Source organism: Anabrus simplex, chromosome 11 (assembly GCF_040414725.1).
Source record: "Anabrus simplex isolate iqAnaSimp1 chromosome 11, ASM4041472v1, whole genome shotgun sequence".
NCBI lineage: Eukaryota > Metazoa > Arthropoda > Insecta > Orthoptera > Tettigoniidae > Anabrus > Anabrus simplex.
In genome coordinates, this window is record NC_090275.1 from 57,884,189 (window position 1) to 57,907,749 (window position 23,561).

Consider the following 23,561-nt stretch of genomic DNA (forward strand, 5'->3'; position numbering starts at 1 on the left):
CGTAAAGGAGAAGTTATGAGAAACCTCCCTAAACCCACCAGGCAATCCCATATCTCCTTTCGGCACTGGTTACTCTGTCGCGGTCGTACCAAGACATCCCCGGCGCTAGACCACTGCCGCTCAAGAGCCACTGTCACCCCCGGTCCATGGCCGCCTGCAAGGCTTTCAAGGTAGAAAATGGAGAAGATAATAAAATAAAAAAGAAATTTTGACGCGCGGTCGAGAGAGAATAAAGAAATAAAAATTAGTCTTGCAAACGACCATGCGGATGGCCAGTAATGCGAAAGCTCTTCCCAAAGGAGCTACTTCGCATACCCCCTTCAAAGTAGGATATTATTGCAGCCGCCACTTACAACATTAAGGACGGACCACATAGAGAATGTGGTGCCGCACCATTGTTGTCACAGCGGTGGTGGTGAATGTTGTTTTAAGAGGACGTACAACTGGACAATCATCCTCCGATAACACTAATCGGGGGGGGGGGTGTAGAAGGGATCCAATAATTAGAAAAAGGAAGGAATCAGCCAAAGAAAGACAAAGTCCACTACGGGCATGAAAATGAAAAACTCCTTAGGCCTCGTGACCTAATATCATTGGGGTATGAAACGAACAAGAGTTGATCAAATGAGGTCGGGTAGGACAGATAAAAGTGAGGAGCCTGGCACAAGCAATGCCAGAGCTCAGCTAAAGACCCCGTGCTCGCCAACCCACGCTCCCACGTTAAGAGTCCCTGAGCCCCTTTTAGTCGCCTCTTGCGACAGGCAGGAGATATCGTGGGTGTTATTCTACTGCCCTCACCAACAAGGCAAGTTAAAGTACATTAAAGCTCCTACAAACTTTACGTCTGGTAGAAGAGAAATAACTGAGATGGCGAGCATCACATCTGAACTAGCATCATCTCTGTACTTCTGGAGGTAATTCCCCATAATATTAACGTCGTTACTGCTGATTGTTTGACTAGATACTAAGGAATAGTACAGGGCCAGGTATATTGCGGTAATCGTATTAAGGAGGTTGTCACGAAAGGTTACAGACCTTTCGACATGGTTATGAGAGTATTTAGGGGGTGTAGTGAAATGAAATGGCGTATTGCTTTTAGTGCCGGGAGTGTCCGAGGACATGTTCGGCTCGCCAGGTGCAGGTCATCATCATCATCAATCACTACTGATCTGCATTTAGGGCAGTCGCCCAGGTAGCAGATTCCCTATCTGTTATTTTCCTAGCCTTTCCTTAAATGACTGCAAAGGAATTGGAAATTTATTGAACATCACCCTCGGTAAGATATTCCAATCCCTAACTCCCCTATCTATAAACGAATATTTGCCCCAATATGTCCTCTTGAATTTCAATTTTATCTATATATTGTGACTGAGGTATGAGTGATGCTAGTAATATCATTCCTTATGCAGCCAGTCCCTGCTATGAATGGTGTGAAAATATCGCTCATAGCGTCGGTTGGTGCATGCATTTCAGTGGGCTTGGCAGACTGATATGTAATAGCAACGGCTGGCTCAGTGAGGAAAGCAACGGGAAACTACCTCACTCCTCATTTCCCTAGTACGCCTCTTCAGTAACGCCTAGGCTATTTATGACAGCTGTTGGCAGAGCTGAAGAGGATCAAACCAGCCTTCGGGCTGAATACCCAACATACATACATTGTGTTCTTTCCTACTTTTTTTTTTTTGCTAGGGGGCTTTACGTCGCACCGACACAGATAGGTCTTATGGCGACGCTTTCCTACTTTTAAAGACACCACTCAAACTTATTCCTCTACTAATGTCATTCCACGCCATCTCTGTACTGACAGCTCAGAATATACCACTTATTGCATGTAATAAATTGCTTCAAATTAACATACCACTTAGTCGAACAGCTCATCTCCTTTCTCCCAATATTTCTGTCCAAACACCTAGGAATTTGAAATTTGGAATTTATCTTAATGAGAAATCCTGCTTTGTCACTACTCCAACAAACAATGCAAGGCGTTCGAAAAACTATTGCTCTTTCATTGGCTCGAATCCAACCAGCCACCAGTCCGCTGACCCTCCATTACGTCAGAACCTCCCCGACCCCACACCCTGGTTAGGTCAATGGCACTCTGCACTTCACCTTCAGGTGCTTTACCCCTACTGTTCCCTTAGTATTAACCGATTAAACCAGAAGGGGATGGTAAAAGTTGTCCATGTATATGTGGTATGACATTTGATGGCTCGGGAATCTCTGTTACATAACATCATATACCTCTCTCCATCTGGACAACTTGTTCTGAGCCTGATCCAAGTCCTCAACGCTATGACATTTGCCCTTCAACTCCTGTTCGTCTCCAGCAGACTCAATATCACAGTCATGAAAAAATGAAATGTCGTATGGCTTTTAGTGCCGGGATATCCCAGGACGGGTTCGGCTCGCCAGGTGCAGGCCTTTCTATTTGACACCGTAGGCGACCTGCGCGTCGTGATGAGGATGAAATGATGATGAAGACGACACATACACCCAGCCCCCGTGCCAGCGAAATTAACCAATGATGGTTAAAATTCCCGACCCTGCCGGGAATCGAACTCGGGACCCCCTGTGACCAAAGGCCAGCACGCTAACCATTTAGCCATGGAGCCGCACAGGGGGTGTAGTCAGGATGTAAAGAGAAGGCGTGTAAGTCTCTGGCAAGACCCCAGTGTATGGGATCGTCACCACTCCACTTGATATGAGAACTGGAAATGATTCTAATGAAAGCAGCACGGTTTGTTCTGGGTGTTTTCCGACAAAGGAGCAGTGTTACGAAAATGTTACAAACTTTGCGCTGGGAAGACTTGGGAGTAAGGAGACGAGATGCTCGACTTTGTGGTAAGTTTCGAGCTGTCAGTAGAGAGATAGCGTGGAATGATATAACCAGACGAATAAGCTTGAGTGGTGTTTTTAAAAGTAGGAAAGGAGTATGAATAAATTCACGCCCTTGACGTGGAAAGGGCGTCTTTCAAAGCTGACCAATGAAAACGATTGTTCGTCTATTGCTAGGATCGTAGTATGTTTCTAGAAGACCCGCTGCAATCGCTGTTGACGATTAAGATGCCAGATGCCATACCACCTGGACTACATTTCATCATCATCTGTTTACCCTCCAGGTTCGGCTTTTCCCTCGGACTCAGCGAGGGATCCCACCTCTACCGCCTCAAGAGCAGTGTCCTGGAGCTTCAGACTCTTGGTCAGGGGATACAACTGGGGAGAATGACCAGTACTTCGCCCAGGCGGCCTCACCTGCTATGCTGAACAGGGGCCTTGTGGAGGGATGGGAAGATTGGAAGGGATAGACAAGGAAGAGGGAAAGAAGCGGCCGTGGCCTTAAGTTAGGTACCATCCCGGCATTCGCCTGGAGGAGAAGTGGGAAACCACGGAAAACCACTTCGAGGATGGCAGAGGTGGGAATCGAACCCACCTCTACTCAGTTGACCTCCCGAGGCTGAGTGGACCCCGTTCCAGCCCTCGTACCACTTTTCAAATTTTCGTGGCAGAGCCGGGAATCGAACCCGGACCTTAGGGGGTGGCAGCTAATCACGCTAACCACTACACCACAGAGGCGGACCTGGACTACATTTACGAAATAAAAAACATACGCCTCAGCACAGGATCGACCCCTCGACCTCCTGCATGCTAACCGAAAACTCTATCCACTGCGCCAACTGCACAACACGACTAATATATGTGCTGAGAGAGGTAGTTACCCTACATGTGGTTACAGTGTTGCCAGAGTGCTACTCTTCAACGTCCTTTTTCTGCCGCATATACTCGCAGGACGAACTTTCGTGAGAGATATTTTTTTTTTAATTGTTGGCATGTGAGGAGTCGCGCTGCGACGCCCGAGTACGCGAATTTCGGTTCATTCTGTATATGACTTTATCTTCGGTGGCTGTTTAAACGCACCAATCCGGTAAATAACTAACACCATTCAAACGCATAACTGCTCCACTACGGCTACCACCAGTTCTTGAACTTTCTCAATCGAATACAGGCTCTTTAATAAACCAAACGAGCCCGCATAGAGAAACCACAATATTTTTTTAATTATTATTATTTTTAGTTCAGAAATATCACTGATGTTGCATTGATATAGCAGGTGAGATAATTAACAGCGTGATCGTTTGATATCTCATTGCTCAGGTGATAGATAGTTCATGTTTAAAACATGATGAAAGCAGTCCAGTCATAATGATTGTTTTACTTGTCAACGTACCCAGCGTCCGCCTCTGTGGTGTAGTGGTTAGCGTGATTAGCTGCCACCCCCGGAGGTCCGAGTTCGATTCCCGGCTCTGCCACGAAATTTGAAAAGTGGTACAAGGGCTGGCTCGGGAGGTCAACTGAGTAGAGGTGGGTTCGATTCCCACCTCAGCCATCCTGGAAGTGGTTTTCCGTGGTTTCCCACTTCTCCTCCAGGCGAATGCCGGGATGGTACCTAACTTAAGGCCACGGCCGCTTCCTTCCTTCTTCGTTGCCTATCCCTTCCAATCTTCCCATCCCTCCACAAGGCCCCTGTTCAGCATAGCAGTTGAGGCCGCCTGGGCGAGGTACTGGTCATACTCCCCAGTTGTATCCCCCGACCAAGAGTCTGAAGCTCCAGGACACTGCCCTTGAGGCGGTAGAGGTGGGATCCCTCGCTGAGCCCGAGGGAAAAGCCGAACCTGGAGGGTAACCAGATGATGATGATGAACGTACCCAGCAAATCCTACCATGTGTTAATCACTACAACAACAATCACTACTGATCTGCATTTAGAGCAGTCGCCCAGGTGGCAGATTCCCTATCTGTTGTTTTCCTAGCCTTTTCTTAAATGATTGCAAAGAAATTGGAAATTTATTGAACATCTCCCTTGGTAAGTTATTCCAATCCCTAACTCCCCACGTATACCTCGTGTACTGAATGGTATGAAAATGTCTAGGTAAAATGGTGAAAATGCTAAAGTTGCGTGCAAGTGCCCTAATTTAACAATAACAATTCCCGACATATGGTTCACGAGCTCTCTTTGAGAAGGAAAAAGGGGCGCACTTTTGCCAATCGAAAAATCTAACCCATATCCAAAACAGATAAACCAACATTGTTTCTAGTCTTCTTCTTTTTCCCCACAGCTGAGGGGTCGCGGGTGCGAACTGTGTCGCACATGTGTATTTGGCCGTGTTTTACGGCTGGATGCCCTTCCTGACGCCAACTCTATATGGAGGGATGTAATGACTATTGCATGTTTCTGCGGCGGTTGGTAGTGTAGTGTGTTGTGTGAATATGAAGAGGAAAGTCCAACATTGTTTCTAGTGCCGCGCAAATTACGGATTTTAATAACAACATATTAACAGGTTACATCGCGCATTCCTATCTACGAAATGTCACTGTAAAATTTGTCACAAATGGAACATAATAATTGCTTTTACTTAAATGAAGTGAAAAATCTGCGGCAAATTAAGAAATACCGAAGTTATTAGAGAAATATGAATACATACTTAAGGCCTGTAGACACGGCTCCTTTATAACGTATAACTCGTATTCCGCTGCCGGTCCCGTCTTCTGTTGATTTCTTGAGGTCCAGGGCTAGCACCGAGGAATGGGAGTGCTATGTCTGTGGATTCTCATTATCTTTGTCCATATGAGTATTCCGCACACTTTATCTTGGTGCATTTGTGTTCGGGGGTGAGGAGTAAGGAGGGAGCTGTCCCGGTATCGAAAGTGCTGCCTGGTGCTGCCAACTGAATGAAAATGAAATCTGAATTGAATCGAGAATATGATCGATCGATATGAAATTTCTAAACCGTTATCATCTTAAGCCAACAACTATGTCACATACACATTATATAACATTATAAAACATTTCTCGATGCGAATCTTGTTCCTAGCATGAATTCTATACTTTGGCTTTGTTGTGTAAACAACAACAGTACTAGTACGTAAAGTGTACGCCAGATGTCACATAACGATGCCTAAGCGATTCATAGTTTGTGTTTCAAAGGTTGCCAGTACGAATCTCGAAGATCGCCGAGGTCGACCGATTCAGCATTAGGGTGTAAATGCACCAAGATGAAGTGTGCGGATAAATAGAGCGGCCAGTTGAAACAGCAAAATGGAGGTCAACAGCATTCACGATGTTATTTCGTTCTTCAATGAGGCAAATGACCATGTTATAGTGATGTGGCTGGAACTCTACGGAAAAACAACTAAGGACGCATTCAACAACTTGGTGCTGCACATTACAGAGAAATATCGTAAGTACCACAAAAATGATATAGCATGATCCCTGGACCAATAAATATTTTTTATTTTTGTTCGAACGAAAATAGCATGATCTCTGGACCAATAAATCACTAGTCCACAGAATTCTTCTTATGTACATTGGCCATAGCTTTTTGTCGCCCTATTAAATCTTGCATATCGGGATACAATTCAGGAAATGATGTCATTGACAACTGAGGCAATGAAACGAAAGCAAAGAACTTCAGTGAACACAGACATCACACACGAAATTGTTGAAAGTGTAATACAAACAAAAGACATACGTGTGTTACTGTGAGCGTACCACCAAAAGTACTTGTAAAGTAGTAAAGTAGGTATACATAATATTCTCCAAAAATAAAATATTTCTTAATTTACCGCAGGTTTTACACTTCAACTATGTAAAAGCAATTATTATGTTCCATTTGTGACAAATTTTACAGTGACATTTCGTAGATAGGAATGCGCGACGTAACCCATATTACATATTTCTGATTTGAAGTGCGACCTTACCTTGGAGTAAAAAACCCTATGTATATTAATCAAAGCCAAATGCGTTTATCATTTTAAATGTAAATATTGTCGATTGGTTGTTGCAGATATTTGGTGTTGGTCAGGCCCTGACGTACGTTCCACTACACTTTTACTGGATCGTCGGCGGTAATGAAGGTTAGTTAACTTTAACATCGATGTAAAACAGAAAGAGAAAGATTGTAATTCATTGGAGTCGGTTTGCAAGTCTTCCCTATCACTCTCCGTGAAACATTGGTGAATATTTCGAAAACATGTTAGAGAACAGACGAAATGAGTTGAAATCCCAGTCCTTAGACATCCTCGAAGAGGATTTCTGTGGTTTCAACTCTGGAATAGTATTTAGCTTAAGGTCGCAACCACCTCCTTATAAATCACAGCTTCTTCCTACTTTCTTCTTCTTCTTCTTCTTCTTCTTCTTCTTCTTCTTCTTCTTCTTCTTCTTCTTCTTTTTCTCATTCTGGTTACCAATCCGAAAGTGATTTATAATAATTCTCAATGTATGCCTCTTGTCTCCTTTCCACTTCAATCCAACAAAGCTGTCACAGTGTCACTTATAACTGGCTTCAAAAAGCTTTGCCTTACTCCGTGATTTTGACCCTATATCTTCCCTTCAGTTATGAGTGGTGGTGGTGGTGATTATTGTTTTAAGAGGCAGTACAATTAGGCAACCATCCTCTATATAACACTAATCAGAGAGAAAAAAATGGAAGGGGTCCGACACTTCGAAAAATGAAGATATCGGCCAAAGGAAGACAAGAGCCACGAAGGGCGTGAAAATGAAAGACTCCCTAGCCCTCGCAAACCTAATAGCGTCGGGGTCGGAAAAGAACAAGTGTTGACCAAGAGAGGTCGGATAGGATAGATGAATGTGAGGAGCCTGGCACAAGTAAGTGGAAGCAATGCCAGGACTCGACTGAGGGCCCCGCGGTCGCCAGCCCACGCTCCAAAGTTCAGAGCCCCTGGGGCCCCTTTCAGTCGCCTCTTACGACAGGCACGGGATACCGTGCGTGTTATTCTACCGCTCCCACCCAGAGGGGGGCTTCAGTTATGACCTTGGTAGTTTTCTGTGCCTCGGAATGTGGACTATCATCTTGTTTCTTCTTTTCGTAAGATTTTCGAAAAAGTGAGATCTTCATCAGCTCGTCCGAATACATCATCACTAGTGATATGGTCTATCCTGCTGATCTTCAACGTATGTCTGCAACATCAGGCCTCAAATGCCTATGGTCGTTTCCTTTATCTGCCACCATATGGTCCAGGCCACAAGCGTATGTTTTTGAAAAACATTTACGTACTGATAACCTAGGGGCTGCCTGGCCGAGGCGGTAAAGGCATGCTCGGTTCGCCCGGAAGGACGTGGGTTCGAATCCCTGTCAGGAAATCGTAAAAGTTAAGAAACGAGACTTCCACTTCCGGAGGTGCACACGGCCCTGAGGTTCATTCAGCCTACACCAAAAATGAGTACCAGGTTAATTTCTTGGGGGCAAAGCCGGCCGGGCCTAGAGCTAACCGCTCTACCCCATCAAGTGCCGAGGTTACGCATATTGGAAGCCTTTATCTTCCACCCCTCCAAGGACTTCATGGCCTGTACGGAGATGATTGACAACCTGATGTTGGAAGTGAAAAGTTTCTTTCGTTTGTTGAAAGCAAGTTTAGCCCGGTTCTCTCTGGATATTATATGGTAGGAGCCCCATATTTCGTCCCCTTAGCAGATTTGGAATTGTAGAAATTCAGGAATACTATGGACAAGGCTAGGAATTGGTATATTACTGAATATATTCTCCACTTACGCACAAGTTACAGTGAAACTGTTATAATGTAAGGTAGTCAATATTTGACATTAACATAAACACTACAAAAACTAAACTAACAAAAATGTGTTCGTAATTTCGTCCCTCACCATATTTATGAAAAGTATAATTATTTTAATATACTTTTCCTTTCTGTTCTTACCAAACACTTTTCCTATAATGAATTTTTTGAAGGCCGTTTATGAAAAATGTTTTCTTAATATTCATTTTAACATAGTCTTCCAGTTTGCTCGTGAGATGTTAAACGCTTTACCTGTACGTTTGTAACCCATTATCTTGTCCCTCACTGTCTTAATAGCCTCCTTATCCTACTGCTTGCGTTTCCCCATCTGAAAATAATAACAAACTTCATAAATAACAGATAAAATGAAGGGGGACGAAATTACGAACATTCTCTGATTTATTATAATGGGCCCTATAGTAGTATATCTCACGCCAACCACATCACTGTAGCGATTACGCTCCATGAACTACACCACACGACTGAAATGCAGTCCAGTATTTCATACACATATCAGTGCTCACTCTAGGAATAACAGGCTCTTAATTTGAATGCTGCACTAACTCACCTCAGCATAAAAAATGAATCCTCCTTGTACACGGGAGCTAAACGTGGTGCACACAACCAACTCTCACAAAACGGGATGAGGCTGTGTGTACGCGCACCGCTTAACATTAGGTACCAACCGTGCAAGCTGGAAATCCCTAGGGGGACGAAATTAGGTGCGGGGACGGAATTTGGCCCCCTATCTTATCTTTTCTGCACCGTCTGTCTTCTATGTATACGGTATTTATTTTCATATTTGACGTCATCTTCCTACTATGAGTGTCGTCAAGGATTCTGAATTCGATTAAACGGTTACAGCTGAATTTTACCCACGTATCTGTATTCCTTAGTTTACTCAAGGATTTGTTTTTTGCCCAGTTCTATTTTCACTTGTTTCTTGACATCCCTACCTCAGTTAACCTTTGTTTTTCCGTTGCTTAATGATGTCATCGGAAAAAGGCCTCATTCGATTTAGCAGCTGTGGCCGCCTGACCGAGAGAGAGAGAGAGAGAGAGAGAGAGAGAGAGAGAGAGAGAGAGTTGTTTCCTGACAATGGAATTTATAGTGTGATAAGAAAGATAGAAAGAGAATTAGTGGAGTTTTCGAAAACTGGTGTTACAAAAGAATGCTGAAGAAGAGATGGATAGATCGAATCACGAATGCAGAGATACTGAATCGAATTGGTGAGAGGAGATCGATTTGCCAGAACTTGTTCAGGTGTTTTTTGAGGGAAGCTTAGGCGTGAGAACGGTAGGGGCAGACCAAGGTATGAATATGACGAGCAGAGTAGAGCAGATGTAGTATGTAATAGCTACGTAGAAACGAAAATATTAGCACAGGATAGGGGGCGTGGAAGCTGTATCAAACCAGTCTATGGACTGATGACTCAAACAACTAAAGATCCCCCGCTTAGTCTGAAGGGGATAGCCGGAAGATGTATGAATCAAGAGGACAAATTGGGGCAAATATTTACGTATAGTAGTGGTCGTGGTGATTATTGTTTTTAATAGGAAGTACAACTGGACAACCATCTTCTATTAACGCTATCGAAGGAAAAAGGTCGAAGAGCACGACACTTCGAAAAATTAAGGTATCGGCCAAAAAATGGACAATGAAAATTAAAGAATTCGTAGAACTCAGATACCTAATACCGTTGGGGTCGGAAAAGAACAAGAGTTGACCATTGAAGGTCGGGTAGGATAGTTGGAAGTTAGGAGCCTAGCACAAATAAGGGGAAGTAATACCAGGTCTCAGCTAAGGGCCCCCTGGTAGTCACCCAGGCTTCCAATTTTTCACAAATTCACGAACTGCTTTTACGTCGCATCGACACAGAGAGGTCTTATGGTGACAATGGGACAGGAAAGGGTTAAGAGCGGTAAGGAAGCGTCCGTAGCCTTAATTAAGGTACAGCCCCGCATTTGCCTGGTGTGAAAATGGGAACCACGGAAAACCATGTTCAGCGCTGCGGACAGTGGGGTTCGAACCCACTATCTCCCGAATACTGGATACTGGCCGCACTTAAGCGACTGCAGCTATCGAGCTCGGTAGCTTCCAATTTAAAAGGCCTGGGGCCCCTTTTAGTCACCTCTTACGACGTGTAATGGTTACTACGTGGATGTTATTCCACCGCCCCACCCACAAGGGGTTATTCATTTACAGGAAGAGGAATTAGGGAATGGAATAATTTATCAAGGGAGTTCGATTTATTTCCAAGTTGTTTCAAATCATGTAAAAATCTAGGTAAACAATGGTTAGGGAAACTGTCACCTGGGCGACAGTTCTAAATGCAGATCTTTAATGATTGGATTATGTATTATCCACGCCCCTATTACTTCCCCCAGTTGTATTATTATTATTATTATTATTATTATTATTATTATTATTATTATTATTATTATTATTATTATTATTATTACAGCCTCACCAGCCCTGGCTAAAGTCTACCTGTTCGTTGGAACTCTCAACATAATGAATGGAATGATGCTCATCTTAGGCGTGCTTACGGTAAGAATTCATACAGCTTTCATTGGCAGTCAGATAACTTTTGTATATACAGAATATGAGGTCACAGAATGTTTTCCTCGTAAAATCATCACAGTCTTGATGTTCTTCTGTTCTGAACATAAAATATTTTCATCGTCATTTCTTCATGTACTGTTATCGAGACGCAGAGTGTGGGGTAATGGTCAGTGTGATTAGCTGCCACTCTCTGGAGGCCCGGGTTCGATTCCCGGGTCTTTCACGAAATTTGAAAAGTGGTACGAGGACTGGAATAGGGTTCACTCAACCTCACGAGATCAATTCAGAAAAGGGGGGTTCCGATTCCCACCTCAGCCATCCTTGAAGTTGTTTTCCGTGGTTTCCCACTTCTCCTCCAGGCAAATGCCGGGATGGCACCTAACTTAAGGTCACGGCCGGTTCCTTCCACCTTCCATGTCTATCCCTTCCAATATCCCCATCCCCGCCACAAGGCCCCTGTTCAGCATAACACGTGAGGTACTAGTCCTCTTCCAGAGCTGTATCCCCCCGACAAAAGTCTCACGCTCCAGGCGGCAGAGGTGGGATCCCTCGCTGAGTCCGAGGGAAAAAACCAACCCTGGAAGCTAAACGGATTAGGAAAGTTAAATTTATTTATTTATTTATTTATTTATTTATTTATTAAAACACTGATCCTGAAGTCATACTACCATCTGGATTGAACAGTAAAACCAATTTAGAAAGAGCAAGCAAACTCCAGAAAGCGTATAGAGTAACATGGAATCACTACAATGAAATGAAATGTCGTATGGCTTTTAGTGCCGGGATATCCCAGGACGGGTTCGGCTCGCCAAGTGTAGGTCTTTCTATTTGACTCCTATAGGCGACCTGCGCGTCGTGATGAGGATGAAACGATGATGAAGACAACACATACACACACCCCGGGCCATTGGAATCAACCAATTAAGGTTAAAATCCCCGACCCGGCCGGGAATCGAACCCGGGACCCTCTGAACCGAAGGCCAGTACGCTGACCGTTCAGCCAACGAGTCGGACATCACTACAATAAAAGAGTGATATGGTGTGATGTGAAACTTCGTCATTACAGGACAGTTGTTTTGCTGGAAGCATTATATACATCAGAAATTACATCTCTATGCGGCCAATCAAAAATTGATGAAACTGGAAAGCAACAACGAACAATTCTTAGGAAGATATATGGCACCACTCATGTAAATGGCGTGTGGATTAAAAGAAAAACTACAGACCTGTACACAGCAACAAATAAGTACACTGATGCCGTACGTAGGAGACGCTTGACATTCTATGGCCATGTATGTAGAATGGACAATAATAGATTTACTAAAAAATATTAACTACACAGTTCAAAAAAATTAGGGGAACATGTTTTTGAACGTATGCCATGCTCCACAAAACAATACATCACACCCAGGTATATTACCAACTAAACCTTTATTCTTTACCGTTGAAGTATACAAAAGAACCTCAATGGACTCGCGTTCAGTTTCAGAATACAAACGGAAATGTCCAAGTAGGGGCGAAAACAAAGTGATAACAGTCCTTCAGGGTGGATTTTTATCACAGTTGGAGAGCTTCAGTATGGTGTATGCCCTCCATTACAGCTTGGCACCTACGTGGCATGCTCCGTATAAATCGACGGTGGTCACGTTGCGATATCAGGTCCCATTCTACAATGAGAGCCTGACTGAGGTCTTGGAGAGTCTGTGGTCGAACAGGACGCCCACGAACTCTTCTGTCAAGCCTATCCCACACATGCTCGATGGGATTAAGGTCGGGACTCACTGCTGGCCATTCCATCTCTTGAATGTCCAGTTCTCGCAAGACAGCTCCGGCGATGCGCGCTACATGAGCCCTGGCATTGTCCTGCATGAGTACGAATTAAGGGCCAACACCATATGCAGTAACTAATACATGCTGTAGCAGTATCTGGTCGATGTACCCCGCAGCGGTAAGATTACCACGGACGACGACAAGATCCGTACGGCCATCAATACTGATGCAACCTCACATCATCACAGAACCTTGTCCGAATCGGTCGTCTACCTGGACAACATTTGGCATGTATTGCTCACCACGTCGTCTCCACACACGTTGACGTCCGTCACGCCGTGTCAGGGAAAATCTGGACTCGTCTGTGAATAACACAGGTCTCCATTGGCGAAGTTGCCAGTTGACGTGGGTACGGGCAAACAGAAGGCGAGCTGCGCGACGCTGCTGCGTTAAACGGGGCACTCGAACAGGACATCTGGGTCGTAAGGACACTTCTCTTAACCTGTTCCTTACTCTCTGGTCAGACACCGTGACTCCAGTGACCCTCCTGAGGTCTTTTTGCAGTTCTTTGGCAGTTGCTGAACGACGCCGCAACGCTCAGATGGTCAGATATCGGTCGTCCTGTGGGGTCGTCAGGCGACCAAGACCTTGTTCAACCCTCCTTGTGAACTGGCCTGTCTCAGTGTAGCGATTTCACAAGCGTTGAATAACTGTCGGAGAGACATTGAGATCCACAGCAACACAACAAAAAGTTCATCCTTTCTGGACCAAAGTGTGTGATGGTCTTGCGACTTGAACCTCGTTAAGATGTCTCATGGGATGTGCTGGTTTATGTATAACGTGCTCAAATAACTGCAATAGTCTGTGTACCTCACAACGACACACGTACGCACCGCTATTCACTTTGTTTCGAGGCGTTACCTGACGGTTTAATGCATGGCTACGCCTACAGATGGGGTATAACTTCGATTTGACATACCCTGAGTAGCTAAGGTCTCAAGATATGCTCTACGACCATTAGAACCCCATCTACCAAATTAACGTTCACATACCAGACGTTACAAAACATGTTACTCTAATTTTGTGAATTGTGCATAATCAATTCAAAGAAGGGCAAGATCAACTGGTTGGAAGAAATTAAGCAGAATTTACAGGAAATAAACACTACAGAGGACACCTTAAAAATCGTAAACTCTTTGGAATTCTGGTTGCAAATCACAAATTCGTGGGGGAAAAAAAGACCACTGGAAAACAGTGAACAGAAGAACGGAAAAAGCACCACACCGAATTCATGAAGAGATGTTGCGAGAAGAAGAAGGAGGGGAAGCCGTCAGATCAAGCTAACAAGTTCCAACGCGCTCTTTAATTGGGCATAACGAAGAAAGAAAGAAAGAAAGAAAGAAAGAAAGAAGAAAACAGTGATCCATGTCTACAACATGGTTGTTAGACCTACCCTCTTGTATGGCTCCGAATGCTGGGCACGTGATAGGATCCTTCAGTATCACTGCTGTTGGTGACAAACTGGACCCTGATGGTCGGGGATACAACTGGGGAGGAGGACCAGTGCCTCGCCCAGGCGGGCTCACCTGCTGTGCTGAACAGAGGGCTTGTGCGGGGATGGGAAGATTGGAAGGGACAGGCAACGAAAAGGGAAGTAAGCGGCCGTGCAGGAGAAGTGGGAAACAACGGAAAACCACTGAGGTGTAAATCGACCCCCCCCCTTCTACTCAGTTGACCTCGGGAGGCTGAGTGGATCCCGTTCTAGTACTCGAGTTATGTATCCCGAAGCCGGAAGCCAAGCCCATGGTCCCCACAGTCCAGGACTTGGGGTTTTAAGAGTATATTGTAAGTTAGTTTAAAAGCCAATATTTTAAACCCACTTGGTCATCTCACAAGGGAATGCACTTCCCCAAGAACACGGGTTTCACTCTCAAGAAACATGAAATAAACCATGTTGCACTTAAAGATCACCTGTCAAAGAACAAGGGTTGCACTCTCCGAGAAACATGAGTTTCTCGACAAACAAACCCACTCCCTCTTTTGAGACACTGTGTGTGGTATGAAATTCCTGGCTTACTTTACGAGTGTTGCAATGTCACCTGCCAAAACACAAGGGAGGAAAACATTACTTCTTAGGTGTGACCACCCACGTCACCCCACTTTAGCAAACATGTAAGATCGCTCTCACTGGACTGACACGTGACTAACCTGATAACCTATGGTATAAAACTAGCTGACCAAGAAGGCCCGCTCTCATTCGTTTAACAGCCAACTACCGAGTGGTTTGGTTCTCAGGCTTCGCACGTCTCAGATCAGGAGTTCAATCTCTGAATATAGTAGAGATGTAATTTAACTCAAACTTAGTTCTTGTACATAGGAATAGCCAGCTATATTAATAAACAGAATTAACACCAAGTGTCTTCTCATTTCGACTGAATTAGATAACGCTCAGCGCGATATTGAACTATCGGAACCTGATAGCTCAGTACCAAGAAAAATATAAATATTGTTGAGCTACAAAACTTAACTCTCGTACCACTTTTCAACTTTCGTAGCAGAACCGCTTTATGTGTTTGGTGAGAACTCGTTTATTTATTGGAATGAAAGAACTAGAACTGAATAAAAAGAGAGCACTCAAGAGATGAGTGAATGGAAGCTGGACGACGGACGCGCATGCTGACGCTGCACTGAAAGAATTGAAGAAGGTGAACAAAATTAAGTCCTGAAAGGTAGTCCTAAATTAATAGAAATGCTACTTTTGTTACGTAGAGTTATTATTATTATTGTTATTATTATTATTATTATTATTATTATTATCATTGTTATACACTTTTGTTACTAGTAAGTTAAAACAAACAATAACGTTAGTACAGTACTTACTATTTTCAGGAAAAATAACAACATGCAGTATTTCATCTTGTGTATTTAATTTGGACTATCGATTAATATTATTTCTTGATTTTTTTTTTTTTTTTTTTTTTTTGCTAGTTGCTTTACGTCGCACCGACACAGATAGGTCTTATGGCGACGATGGGACAGGGAAGGGCTAGGAGTGGGAAGGAAGCGGCCGTGGCCTTACTTAAGGTACAGCCCCAGCATTTTCCTGGTGTGAAATTGGGAAACCACGGAAAACCATCTTCAGGGCTGCCGACAGTGGGGTTCGAACCTACTATCTCCCGAATACTAGATACTGGCCGCACTTAAGCGACTGCAGCTATCGAGCTCGGTTTCTTGAAAATTAAGCTTTGATTTATTTAATTTGTACGTCTATAGGATACTTATTTTTAATTCGTTCAAGTAATTGGGAATTGTAAATACTAAAATTGCCCGTATATTGAAACATTTAAAAATGATTTTTAAACATATTAGCAAAATGTGTCACTATTCTGGCTTTCAAAATAGGTCAAAATAATAAAAAGAATAGTTTTATGCAATATCTTAGTGGTTTTCGTGTGAAAATATTATATTTCAACGTAAACGTATTCGTGATGAGGAAGATAATCGGGGCGCCCGGCACACTGAGTTGCAGTAAGTTATAGCGCCTGGCAGACCAGAGTCCGCTGACGTCACATGCTCCTGGCCGGCTGCGCGTGACACCTACCGTCTCTTTTTAGTTACCGCGGTATGTAGGCAGCTTTGCTGTGACCGAGACGAAACGCCAGTCAAAGACAGTACAAACACGTTTAAAACACGGCACTATTTGTACCTACTGTATAATATAGAACACGGTAACAACGTGAGGAAGAAAATGACGAATATTTTGTATAGATAGATGACGAACACTGATTACCACTGGGTCGGTTTTCTGTCCACGCCAAACTGTCGACGTTAATTTCAGATAGACCCTAAGCCTAAAACGTATCCATGTCAACATACCTTCTAACCCAGTTTATTTGCCCCTTAGTTTTACGTATATTGGTCTACCGACGACCATGAAAGTTTTTGTGTTTTCATAATATTCCATATGTTTCATATTACATTAATACAGTTCACAAAGCTGGCCTTTCTTTTGATATATTCATCCAAAAATGTTTCCAAAATGGTATTCTTCTCATCGGATTTCTTCTTCTTAAGACGCCGTCTACCTACGAAGGTTGGTCATTCAATTGATTATGATAACTCGTGAAACAGTGGCTTGAAATATTTCAATGGAAGTTCGTCCATCCCAGCGGTGCACGTCTTTAAGCCAGGAACTTTTCCGTCTCCCCACAGGTAGTTTTCCTTCAATATTCCCCTATAAATATTTTCACGTCTAGTTTTTCTTAATAGGGGCCGATGACCTAGATGTTACGCCCCTTTAAACAACAAGCATTATCATCATCATCATCACCATCATCAGTTCTTCGTTATCACGTTGAATGATAAGTGCTTTCCATTTAAATTTAGCATCTTATTTTTCATGTTGTCAAAACATGTGTCATTCAAACCTATACACATGAATTGTATCTGCAATGTTCTTCTTACTAAAACTGGCTTCCTCTTTGTTACAGAGAAAGCCCGGCTTCTATTGTTACTGGTTGAACACTGCTCGTCATTCTCTCCATCCAATATTATCCTAACGTAGAAAAGAAAAATGTACATGTTCAGTGGATATTGCTTAGGTAAGTGTCATCAGAATAGTTTTCAAAGTTGTAGAGCTTCCTAGCAAAAGGTACGATTATACTGAGATATACTTTTTTCTTGTTCTATATTATCTGTAGTTTTAAGTCTCTTTTCTTTTCTCCTCTTAATTTGCTAATTTAGCTCAGAATTTCTTCTCGCTGGCATAGAATTGCTTTAGTGTTGTTTGAATTGTATTCATCAGTATAAAGCAACTGAAATGTGCCCCAGTTTTGAATCTTCTGTAACTTATAACCTACTTACTCTGGATATTTTAAAAAAATGTATTGATGACTTTCGGCCTGGGGATGGTCATACAGCCAGCTCAGATACATTTCCTAAAACACAGCCAAATACACTGAAAATGAACATATACATAATACATAAAATGTACACAATGAGTTCTTGGTGTTGACGAGGTATTGTGAGAAATAGTCCGGATTATAAATAGAGGTCAGTATTCTTCAAAAATATCTGTATAGCGGAGTACACTGTTGCGCATTTCGTAGCGAGCGAAGTTGACATTCTGGTTGATAGCGGTTCGTGCAATTTTACTATTATTTTTAGAAGTGTTTGTACCAAGCTCGATAGCTGCAGTCGCTTAAGTGCGGCCAGTATCCAGTATTCGGGAGACAATAGGTTCGAACCCCACTGTCCGCAGCTCTGATGGTGGTGGTGGTGGTGGTGATTATTGTTTTAAGAGAAAGTACAACTAGGCAACCATCCTCTATATAACACTAATCAGAGAGAAGAAATTGAAGGGATCCGATACTTGGAAAAATGAAGATATCGGTCAAAGGAAGACAAGGGCCACGAAGGGCGTGAAAATGAAAGACTCCCTAGCCCTCGCAAAGCTAATAGCGTCGGGGTCGGAAAAGAAGAAGAGTTGACCAAGAGAGGTCGGATAGGATAGATGAATGTGAGGAGCCTGGCACAAGTAAGTGGAAGCAATGCCAGGACTCTGCTTAGGGCCCCGTGGCCGCCAACCTACGCTCCAAAGTTCAGAGCCCCTGGGGCCCCTTTTAGTCGCCTCTTACGACAGGCAGGGGATACCGTGGGTGTTATTCTACCGCCCCCACCCACAGGGGGACCGCAGCTCTGAAAATGGTTTTCCGTGGTTTCCCATTTTCACACCAGGCAAATGCTGGGGCTGTACCTTAATTAAGGCCACGGCCGCTTCCTTCCCAATCCTAGCCCTTCCCTGACCCATCGTCGCCATAAGACCTATCTGTGTCGGAGCGACGTAAAGCAACTAGCAAAGAAAAAAGTGTTTGTTGCCTGGAAGTACAGGGTCTCTCATAAAAACTCAGACCGAACGCTCGGTGTTTGTACTGTGCGCTGCGGCAGCTGCCTCACACGAACTTGTGTCGCGCGCGGCTGCCCTGCTTTTAAGCGTGTATACAATCTTACCTTATAAAAGGTGCTGGAAGTGTCGTCCTTCCTGTGTTATACAGGCATTGTATCTGGTAACCACATTCTTACTGACGCGAGTGAGTTGTGCCACTGTAATGTTTCTGATTTCATTCGTGATGTTTTCTTTCAGTTCCTGCAATATGTGAGGATTTGTTCAGTACATTTTTTTTCTTTCAGTTTACCCAAGAAGTAAAAATGACACACTGTTAGATCTGGAGAACGAGGGGGGAGGGGGGAGTGAATAGACCAGCACTTACCACTCTGTGTGAAAACACTTCCGAGATTGTAAGAAGGGAATCTTCTGCTGTATGAGCAGGAGCTGAATCTTGTTTAAACCACCCACGGGATTTTTCATATTCCATGAAGTGATGGAAGAACGGTGTCAGAATGTCGTCTTGGTACGTCTCTGCATTTACTGTTGTCCCGACAAAAAATAGGCCCAATTCTTCGTCTTGCACTAACAGCACAGCAAACACTAATCTCCCTGTCATAATGAGGGAATTCATGAACACCATTAGGATTTTCTGCACACCAATAGCGAGAGTTATGACTGTTCACACGACCATTAACATGAAACCAGATACGGTGTTGCAATGATAACTGCCTCACCATGTTAACAGCTGAGCTTCAGACTGGCGACTGATGCTTGCCAGGTCGAACACGTGCAGGCTGCTTGCAAGGTCAAAAACTATGCGCGCGCCTTCCACACTGCAGCTGCAGAGTACAAATACCGTGCGTACCGTCTGCGTTTATAAAAGAGACCTTTATACATGTTCTGGATGCTCCAACGATTCTCTGTCACATGTACAATATGGGTTGTCGGCAACATGAATACGAAATAGAATTCCATTGAGAGAACCATGTCTTTGACGGTGGATGAGGCTGTATCTGGGAGTGATAAAGTCCACTCTTCGTTCCACATATCATATGCTAATCGTTTAGACCTAGAAATAAGGTCCAGTGGATGTAACGTACATCTCAGCTGCTGTGTTTCGTCAGAATTCATGGAGAGGATGCCAAGTCTGTTGACTCGATCTTCCGGCGTGGATAATAGTAAATAATATTCTTGAGCCTTTTGAAAAGTGAGAAAGAGCATTCTACCAACCGGTTGGTTGCAGAAATTGACAAAAGTATTTGTAATGCATTCTCTAAATTCAGGAATGGGAAAAGTAGAAAATAAGAGTAATTTGGCTCAAATACCTGAGAATATGTTTACTCAGTTAATAATTACTTTCTCAACATGTAATCAGTAAAATTCAAGGACAATTACCGAGTGAGTTGATTGTGCGGTTAGGGGCGCGCAGCTGTGAGCTTGCCTTTGGGAGATAGTGGGTTCGAACCCCATTGCTGGTAGCCTTGAAGGTGGATTTTCTAGGTTTGCCATTTTCGCACCAGGCAAATGGTGTGGCTGTTCTTTAATGAAGGTCACGGCCGCTTCCTTCCCACTCCTGGCCCTTTCCAAACCTATCGTTGCTGTAAGACTTATCTCTGACTGTGCAACGTTAAGCAAATGCACTGCCGGACAAAACACATGCAGCATCCTCAAGGATATGGTCATTTTATTCAAAATCGATGTGGCAGTTTATCATTGCAAGAGAATATGTTTACAAATTCGGACCAAATGAAACAGACGTCACAGTAAAGGGAGCCCCAAACAGTCGCATCAATACACAGTGTACCCCCTCTGGCGGCAATACGGGTGTGTATTCGCGTATGCAAACGATCATGAAGGTTCCGAATGCCATAAATTGTCCCAAGCATCTTGCACCTTTTAAGTCAGCAATGGTTCTTGCAGGCTCTGGAGAACGCGTAAGTTCCCGCTTCATCACCTCCCATACGTGTTCACTTGGTGAGAGATCTGGTGATCTTGCTGGCCAGGGCACTTGTTGTACACCACGTAGATCACTTTGCGTCGCAGCAGCTGTACTGTATGTGGAAGTGCATTGTCCTGATGAAAAAGCACATCACTTTCCTGTCAAAGAAATGACAGTAGCACGGGGACAACAACCTGTATAATGTAGCGGGCACTGGTTACACCAACTGCGACCGCGAGTTGTAACTGATGTCCCCACCACACCATGAAGCCTTAGGCGGGACCTGGGTGTCGAGGGCGAATGCATTCTGGAATAGACCGTTCACTAGGTCTAGCCCGCGCACGTGTGCATCCATCACTTGCATACTGACAGAAGCTACTCTCGTCACTGAAGAAAACAGAGCGGCATTCATCTCTCCAGTCGACTTTTTCAAGACACCAGAGTAGCCGTGCTTGGCGGTGTCGTGGTGTCAATGGTATCCTGGCCAGAGGCACACGTGATTGTAATCCTGCTGCAAGCAGGCGGTTCTCAATGGTCCTTGGTGACACAGCAGGTGCAACGTATGACCGGATTTCGTTCCTGGATGAAGTTCGATCGGCCACCGCTGCACGCACAATGCGACGATCATCTCATGCATCTTCACCACATGGACGTCCGGAGCCTGGTCCATGTTCCAAAGCCACTGCTAAAAGCAGCGATACACCACCGATACATTTTGCCCAACATGTGCAGCAATCAGTCGATACATCCATCCAGCTTCCCTCAGGCGCACAATGCAACCCCGTTCAAATGGTTGCACTTGTTCAACAGGAGCACATACACTAGAATGAATGCTGCAAACACTGTTCACCTCTAACCTCAGCACAGTTACTGCCTGCAGAGTCAAAGCAGAGTGCGAAAGGACAGGCATCCTGAGCGCCATCTGATCGCCGATGTTCGTGACAAATGAATCACTAACACAACAACCCCTCAGTATGCACTTATTATACCCCGCTGTCACTCAACACAGCCCGTGAGGATGTTACGTGTTTTGTTTCGGCAGTGTAGTAATAAAAAATAAAAACCTCTAATTGTGGTATTGCCAGAGTCTTATATGCCCTCTCCTTTACATTCTTACTACAATCACTAAACACCCTCATAACTATATGAAAAGACATGTAACTTTATTTTCAATCCCACTTATGTGATTACCTCCAATGGAGATCTTTCCTTATATTAACACACACAAACTTACAGTGATCCCCATAAGGAACATTCAGCCCATCAACGCAGTAATTAAAAGTGAGAGGGCTTCTTTGTGAAACTTACAACCCGACTTTTCTCGCCATTTATCATCATACCATTGTCTGCCGTCCACCCTGCAATATTGTCGAGGTCTTTTTGCAGTCGCTCACGATCTTGTAACTACTGTAACTTATTAAGCCCGGTTCACACTAGATGTGCCGAGCCGTTCTGAGCAAGTCATGATCCGGGCGTGGATCGATCCAGGCCGATTCACACTATACGTTCCGCGGTCGAGCCGATCCACGCTCGGTCTCCCTGTTCTGTTCAGTCTATCCCAGTAGGTCTCTGGGTGAAATAACGAGCCCAAATCAACTTCACGAACAGAACTATCCCAGTAGGTCCGCTAGTAAACAGCAGTGCCAAAAATTAAAATGCCTTTTTCAATCAAATCATTAATTAAAATTGCTCTGATTTTGGACGAAGAAGAGGAGAGTAGGCCCAGTTACAGGTTCCGGGTGCATCAAATGCTGACAAAGTGAAAAGGAGAAGTAGAATTTTTCACCTTATTTCCGGAGTTAGTTGACGATGAATAAAAATTCTACCAGTTTGTCTAACTTTCTCGGAGATTTCGGACCACAGCTTCAACGTGTGGTTCATGTCGCTGTATTTTTTGTGCGATAAATCATACAGTTCTTGATACTCACGCGCGCACTCAATTCCATGGTTATCGCACAAGTGAGGAGCGGCAGCCTGTTGATTCTTCGCCCTTGGCCCTTCACGCGTTCCCACTAGACGATCATTGACGATCCCAGCCGAGCCGTTCCGGTCTCAGATCGGATGGAGACCGATGAGATGATCAGTTGATCTTTCCTTGCACGGCTCGGAACATGAAGTGAGAACGATTCCATTGAATTACATATAAGCGATTTTTGATCAGTCTTGCTCAGAACGGCTCGGCACATCTAGTGTGAACCGGGCTTTACTCTATACCAGACGTGCTCACGCTGGGTATTCCGTCCCGCGGGCACCCAGCACTGTAAGTGGGCGGACTGCCAGGTGACGAGCGCAGCGTATGCTATTCAACCACAATGACGTTGTGGCTACGTCACAGGCCGTGAAGGTTGGGCGAAGTTCTCCCAGTCACCCTCGATCACTTCGGCGATACCCGAGTTTGAAATTGAGGCAGAAAGTAATGCAAGGAAGAGGACAGAAATCTACGTCATTTTCAATTTACGTTGTATAAGTTATGTTCATTGCAGTTCATGTATTTTGACCGGATGCAACAAAGAGTTAGGCCTAAAACCTCAAATAGTTTGATAATATACGTAATTAATTACAATTTTCACTATTATATTTTAAGGGGTACTTTAGAAACAGTTCTAATATAATACAGAGTTAAGGTAGATAAGTTGTGGCTTGTAGTTGTTTGGGTTTAAATTACAGTATCTGATAAACTCACCAACAATCCAATAATGCTTACCGGGAATAAAATCAGTCAGGTTATGTATTTTAAGGCATACCGAACACCTACCTGGTAGATACATTTACGTTGTTGTTGTTGTTGTTGTTGTACTTTAATCTTGGGTA